At 36.2% G+C, this 6,185-nt stretch overlaps 1 non-coding gene and 1 pseudogene across 1 annotated transcript; both read left to right on the top strand.

Moving 5' to 3' along the window:
* Positions 1–1,370: 1,370 nt before the first annotated feature.
* Positions 1,371–5,856, top strand: LOC119812471 (annotated as a pseudogene).
* On the top strand, positions 4,676–4,783 carry LOC119806033. The gene has a single exon (XR_005284085.1). It is a non-coding gene; the product is annotated as a U6 spliceosomal RNA (small nuclear RNA).
* Positions 5,857–6,185: the final 329 nt, after the last annotated feature.

Here is a 6,185-nt window from a genome sequence, read left to right as displayed (position 1 = left end):
AGGTAATCTTTTGCCATTGGGGAAATCCATGAGGGGCCTCTTGCAGACCCCTATGCCAAATTCAGTTCAGTTGCTTCCTGCCAGCATAGAGGAAACTCCTTCCCAAAGCAATTAAAGAACCTAATGCCTATTGTTTAAAAAAAAAAACCCATACAGCTTTGAGTAATAAAACAGCTATAGGAGAGAAAACAAAAAATTCAGGAAAATCTATAAAGCAAGTATTTCTGTAAATAAACAAAGACCAAAATTAAAAACATGAATAAATTACATTGCAGGTCTCGTAGCTGCAGGTGTGACTGTAACAATAATTTCATCAGAATCTTGGCATCCTAATTGGCCTCTTCAGGATGTAAATGTTGAGTATTTGTGCATTGGAACTTTATCTTAGGTAAAGCAGAGCACAAGATGGGTTGGATGTATAAGGCTAGAAGGACATAGAGGAATATTGAAACTGTATGTGGCTAACACAGCATTGAATTGTGGGAACATGATTTGTTACAGCAATAGAATACTCAGATTAACATTCCCCAATCTTAGAAACAAACCATCAATTAACATATGTGTCTGGGGAAAATATTACAAGATATTATAAAGAACAGCCACTGACCATTCAGGTTGTATAGAACAGGTCACAACAGCTGCTGATATTTCAAAGGCACCAGCAGCCCTACCTTTAAAATGGTTGACAGACAAACCTGTATGGGTAAGCAATGGCCTTTAACAATAGAGAAACTGCAGACTTTAGAATAGCTGGTACAGTAGGAACTAGATGCTCAGCATATTGAGCAATCAACCAGTCATTGGAATTTTCCTGTATTTGTTGTTAAAAAGACATCTGAAAAATGGAGAACGGTAACAGATCTAAGAGCTGTTAATAAGATGATTCAGCCAATGGGATTTCTACAGTCTGGGATTCCTTTGCTTTCTTTATTATCTAATTATAAGAGGATGGCCTCTTATAGTTATTTATTTAAAGGTTGTTTCTTCACTATACCTTTACAAGAAAAGGACAGAGAAAACTTTGCCTTCACAGTGCCTACTTATAATAATTCTGTCTGCTAAAAGATATCAATGGAAGATTCTCCCACAAGGAATGTTAAATAGCCTCACTCTGTACCAATATTTTGTAAGTCAGCCATGGCAAATGATACATAAGCAGTTTGCTGAATCTATATTTTACCATTACATGGGTGACATTTTGCTATCTGCTTCAAATGTAGATACTTTAGAAAAAAAGTTTGAAGAATTAAAGAAGATTTTATATTGTTGAGGATTACAATTTGTTCCTGAAAAAATATAAAGAGATTATTTTAATTATTTAGGTTATAAATTTGGTTTACCAAAAAATTAGACCCCAAAAGGTGTAAATTATGAGAAATCGATTGCAGACTCATAATGACTTCCAAAGTTTAATAAGAGACATTTTCCATCTATGGTACACTTTTGAGATAGATGTTGATGACCTCACTAATTTAAACAAAACCTTAGATGGTGACAAGGATTTAGATAATCTCAGGTAATCATCATCTGAAGCTGAAAGAGAATTGGCTGTGATTGAAAAGAAATTACAGAAGTCACCTGTGAATTGTGTGGATCCAAATCTTAACTGCATTCTGATCATATTACCCTCTAAGCATTCCCCTACAGTAATTTTAATGCAGAGGGAAGATATTATCTTATTATGGATATTTTTGCCACATAAACCAAGTAAAAAATGAAAAAACATATATGGGAATGGTCTTTGAGTTAATTCTGAAAGGAAAATTGAGACTTAGTCAATTAGCAAGAATAAACCCAACAGAAATTAAAGTATCTTTTAATAATGATTAAATTGGAAAAGTATGGGCAGAAAGTGAACCCTAGCAAAGAGCTTGTAGTAATTTTTTGGGAGAGATTAAGTATAACTATCTGAAAAGCAAGAGAATTCAACCTATAAAGAGAACTAACTGGATACTTCCTTGCATTGTATAGGACATACCAATAGCTGGAGCCCCTACATTTTATAATGATGTAAATTAATCAGGAAAGGCAGGTTACAAATCAGAAAATTTAAGTAAAGTGGATCAAAGCTCTTATGATTTTGTTCAAAAGTCAGAATATATGCTATTCTGATGGTATTAAGGTATTTTAAAGAACCTCTCAACATAGTTACCAATTCACAATATGTAGAAACAGTTGTTTTGAGTAGAGAAACCACTGAATTTATACCAGATGATACACAATTGACATCATTATTCAGTTACAAAACACAATCGGGATGTTAGATTATCCTACATACATAACACATCCAATCCCATATTGGAGAAGAAAAGCTATGGATACCATCAAAACTGAGAAAGATCCAATTTGAATTTGAGACACCTCTTAATTAGAAGAGATGATAGTTCAACAAACACATTGCCATTTAATCTAAACTAACCTATAAAACTAACAAATGATTTTCATCTGATTAGATATAACTTGCCAAAAGAGAATATCCCCAAAATTAGGGTGAGAAAGGATTTTGTTTCTTTCTTTTTAAGAGAATAAAGGTATACAGCTAAGGAATCCAAAGACCACTGGGCAAAAGAGACATTAGAAGAAAAAGGACAAATCATTCATTCTCTCTCTCTCTTTCTCTCTTCTCTTAAGCTTGCATTCCTCCTTACTCTTTCTGCCTGACAGCCTCTCTATCTCTTTACTGCCTAGCTACTGGCCATTCAAATTTTTATTAGACCAACCAGATACCTTAGGCAGGCAAAGCAACACACCTTTATATTATCAAACAAATGCAGCATAAAGAAACACAATACATCTTTGCCTAGTTAAAGTAATATTCCACAAGAGCAGCTCTGACTCCAGACACCATACCCCACTATGGCAGACAGCAAAGTCTGGCTGAGGCAAAAAATGGAAAATAGGAAAAATGGTGAATACTGGGCAGGGACCCCAGAATGCAGACTAAGCATTATTCATAAGCTGTGGTAGACTTAGGCAGGAATAACAGATAATTAGGTTAGTAAAATGACTCCTTAGCTATGCGAAGAATTATGACAGGTAAAAGAATAGGAAAAAAACAGACATCTTTTAGCATTAAATCCAAAGGAATCATTCCTGTTTTTTTAAAGTAAACTACAACACACACACATACACACACACACAAACACACACACAAATGCGCACGTGTGCACACACACAAATAAATAAATAAATGTAAAAAATATAAACATTTTTAAATTATACAAAATGCTGCAAATTTTACTTCTAGACAAGATGGAGTGAGAGGAATTGAATTTACCCCTCTGCCTAAAACAATTAAAAACCAAACGACATATATGAAACTAAAAAATGTATTTTGAGTAGTGGTTAATTGGCAACAAAGGCCAGGGTTACCTGATAATGTGGGAGGTGATGTCTGCTGTGAATATGTTTTATTGAAATTGGTTAATAAAGAAGGTGCTTTTGGTCAGTGGCTTAGTAGAGTAAAGCCAGGCTGAAAGATATATATATATAGAGAGAGGGAGAAGCCATGCAGCTGCTGCCAGGGACAGATGCCTCCTCTGGAGCCCGCCAAAACTTTGTCAGTAGGCCACAACCTCATGGTGATACACAGATTAATGGAGATTGGTTAATTTAAGATATAAGAACTAGCTAGGAATATGCTTAAGTGATTGGCCAGGCAATGGTTTAATTAATTAGTTTCTGAGTGATTATTTCTGGTCTGGGCAGTTCATGTTCACTTTCATTAATGTGACAAAGTATCTGAAATACTTACACGAAACAAAGTTCTAAAAGTCTGCTTGTGATTGTAGGTTTTAATTCAAGGTCTCCTGGCCCAGTGGATTTGGGCCCATGGGGAGGCCCACTGTGGTAGCAGGCAGTATGGTGATCATGTTATATCACCTGAGATAGGCAAGAGAGAGGAAGGAGTGCAGATCCCAATATCTGCTTAAAGTGCACCTTCCTCCCAAGACCTTCTACAAAGCTCTACTTGCCATTGCCACCACAGAGGAGAAACTAAGCCTTTGACACATAAGTCTTTGGGCATGACTCAGACTCAAATTCACAGTATTTTCCCCAATTTATCACTTGCAGAAGGTTCCAGATTGCTGTGCAAGGAAAGGGACCCACATTGAGCACAGTGTTCTTCCAGATTAAAGATGTGAAGCTGGTTTTCTTGATGATAGTGAAGGCATCCAGGGAAGATACTGGAGGTGGGGAGACTGCAAAGACAGAGAACCCTGTGGAGGGCTGAGGAAGGTCAGAGTTCGGCTGAGCACTGACGAGCTGAGGGAATTAGGGAAATAAGCAAGGCCTGTGGGGCAAACAGAGAAAAGGAATAGGGCCACTCTGCCATCCAGGACAAGAATGGTGACTGTACAAGGTAAGGTTCTGCTGTATCTTCAAACTGCTCAGATCTGGCCTGAAAAAAGTAGATCCATGCTCTTCCAAATAGTTTTACAATGTCTCAGAATAAATTTCAAAATAACTATACAAACACTAAAATGGGTAACACCTAACAAGATTAAATTCATAATCTCTGTTATCCAATAAAACTGAGACCTCCAAAGAAGTAAAAAAAGTCTTTATACTTAAAAGAAAAATCAAGAAATTCAAACTGGTCTATGGTAGAATTAGCAGACAAGAATATTGAAATAATTAGAATAATATTTGTTGCATTCAAGAAGGCACAAGATTGTTCACTCTCTTAAGCAACACATATATTAAAATTGGAATGATACAGAAGATTTGCACGACTCCTGCTCAAAGTTGACACAAAACTTGTGAAGCATTACATATTTTTAGAGAGGTGTGGAAATCTGTGTTGCAACACCTGAAAGAGTGATTGACATTTTAGACTGTGGGGAAATCAATTTGAGAAGAACAGTCTACCTGTCCTCAGTAAAACATATAGAACTCTTGACATGGGCTTTGAACCCCAAATAAGGGTTCAATATTCAAATATTGTGAATCAATAAGACCTTAAAGGCAAACCATGACAAAGATGGTGGACATATGTCATGATGTAGAAAAGGGTGAAGTTATTCATCTAATGAAAGAGATCATGCATGAGGAGAATAAAACCATTGTTTTTCTTGAAACCAGAAGAAAATGTGATGAATTTACCAGAAAAATGAGAGTAGATGGGTGACATGCCCTGTCACTAATGGTGACCCGAGTCAACAGGAGCATGACCGGGTTCTAAATGAATTCAAGCATGAATAGGTTATTCTGATCACTATCGATGTGGTCTCCAGAGGGATAGATGTGGAAGATGTGAAATTTGTCATTGATTATGACTAAACTAACTCCTCAGAGGTTTATATTCATCAAATTGGAAGAACTGCTTACAGCACCCAAACAGGCACAGAATACCCTTTTTTTACACCTAATAATATAAAGCAAATGAGTGACCTTATCTCTGCGCTTTGGAAAGTTAATCAAACAATTAATCCCAAGATGCTTCAGTTGGGTGAAGACAGAGGCTCAGGTCATTCCAGGGATAGAAGAGGCACCAGGATGATCATTGTGACAGATACTCTGAGAGCAAAAGAGTGAATTTAATACCTTTAGAGACAGGGAAATTATGACAGAGGTTATTCCAGTCTGCTTAAGGTAGATTTGGGAGCTAATGTTCAATGGTGTTTACAGTGTTACAAATTACACCAACAGGAGTTTTGGATGTGATTTTGTATGTGCTGGTATACAGACCAGTTTTAGGACAGATAACCCAACAGGGATTTACCAGAACAGTTGCAATAGCAATATGCAAGTAATGTTGCAAATCATATGCACCAATAGACAAATGCAGATCCTGCTACTGCAGCTACTATGCCTGTGACCAGCTATCCAAAGCCAACAATATATTCTCAATAAGATTTTAGAAGTAAGCATATGCACATATCTGTTTTTTCATAATTGTTCTTTATATTATGTCATCACAGAAGATAGTTATTTAAGAAAAGTGGGAAATGCAGAAAAGATCGCAGTGCAGCAGTAATTATGGTGCATGTCTTTCCTAAACTGGATATTTCTCTACATCCCTGAAACGATTTTTAGGGTTTTCTTTTTATCCTAGAAAATGCAAGCAGTATTTTCACAAAAGTAACTGTATAGTGATTTCAAATACGATAAATGAAGGTGGTGCATGGCCTTCTAGAAAAAGAGATTTAAAGACTAAAAAATAAAAAAGACGATAAAAGGGT

The sequence above is a fragment of the Arvicola amphibius genome, chromosome 1 (assembly GCF_903992535.2).
Source record: "Arvicola amphibius chromosome 1, mArvAmp1.2, whole genome shotgun sequence".
In the NCBI taxonomy this organism is placed as follows: Eukaryota; Metazoa; Chordata; class Mammalia; order Rodentia; family Cricetidae; genus Arvicola; species Arvicola amphibius.
This window is presented reverse-complemented; position numbering and strand designations above follow the sequence as displayed.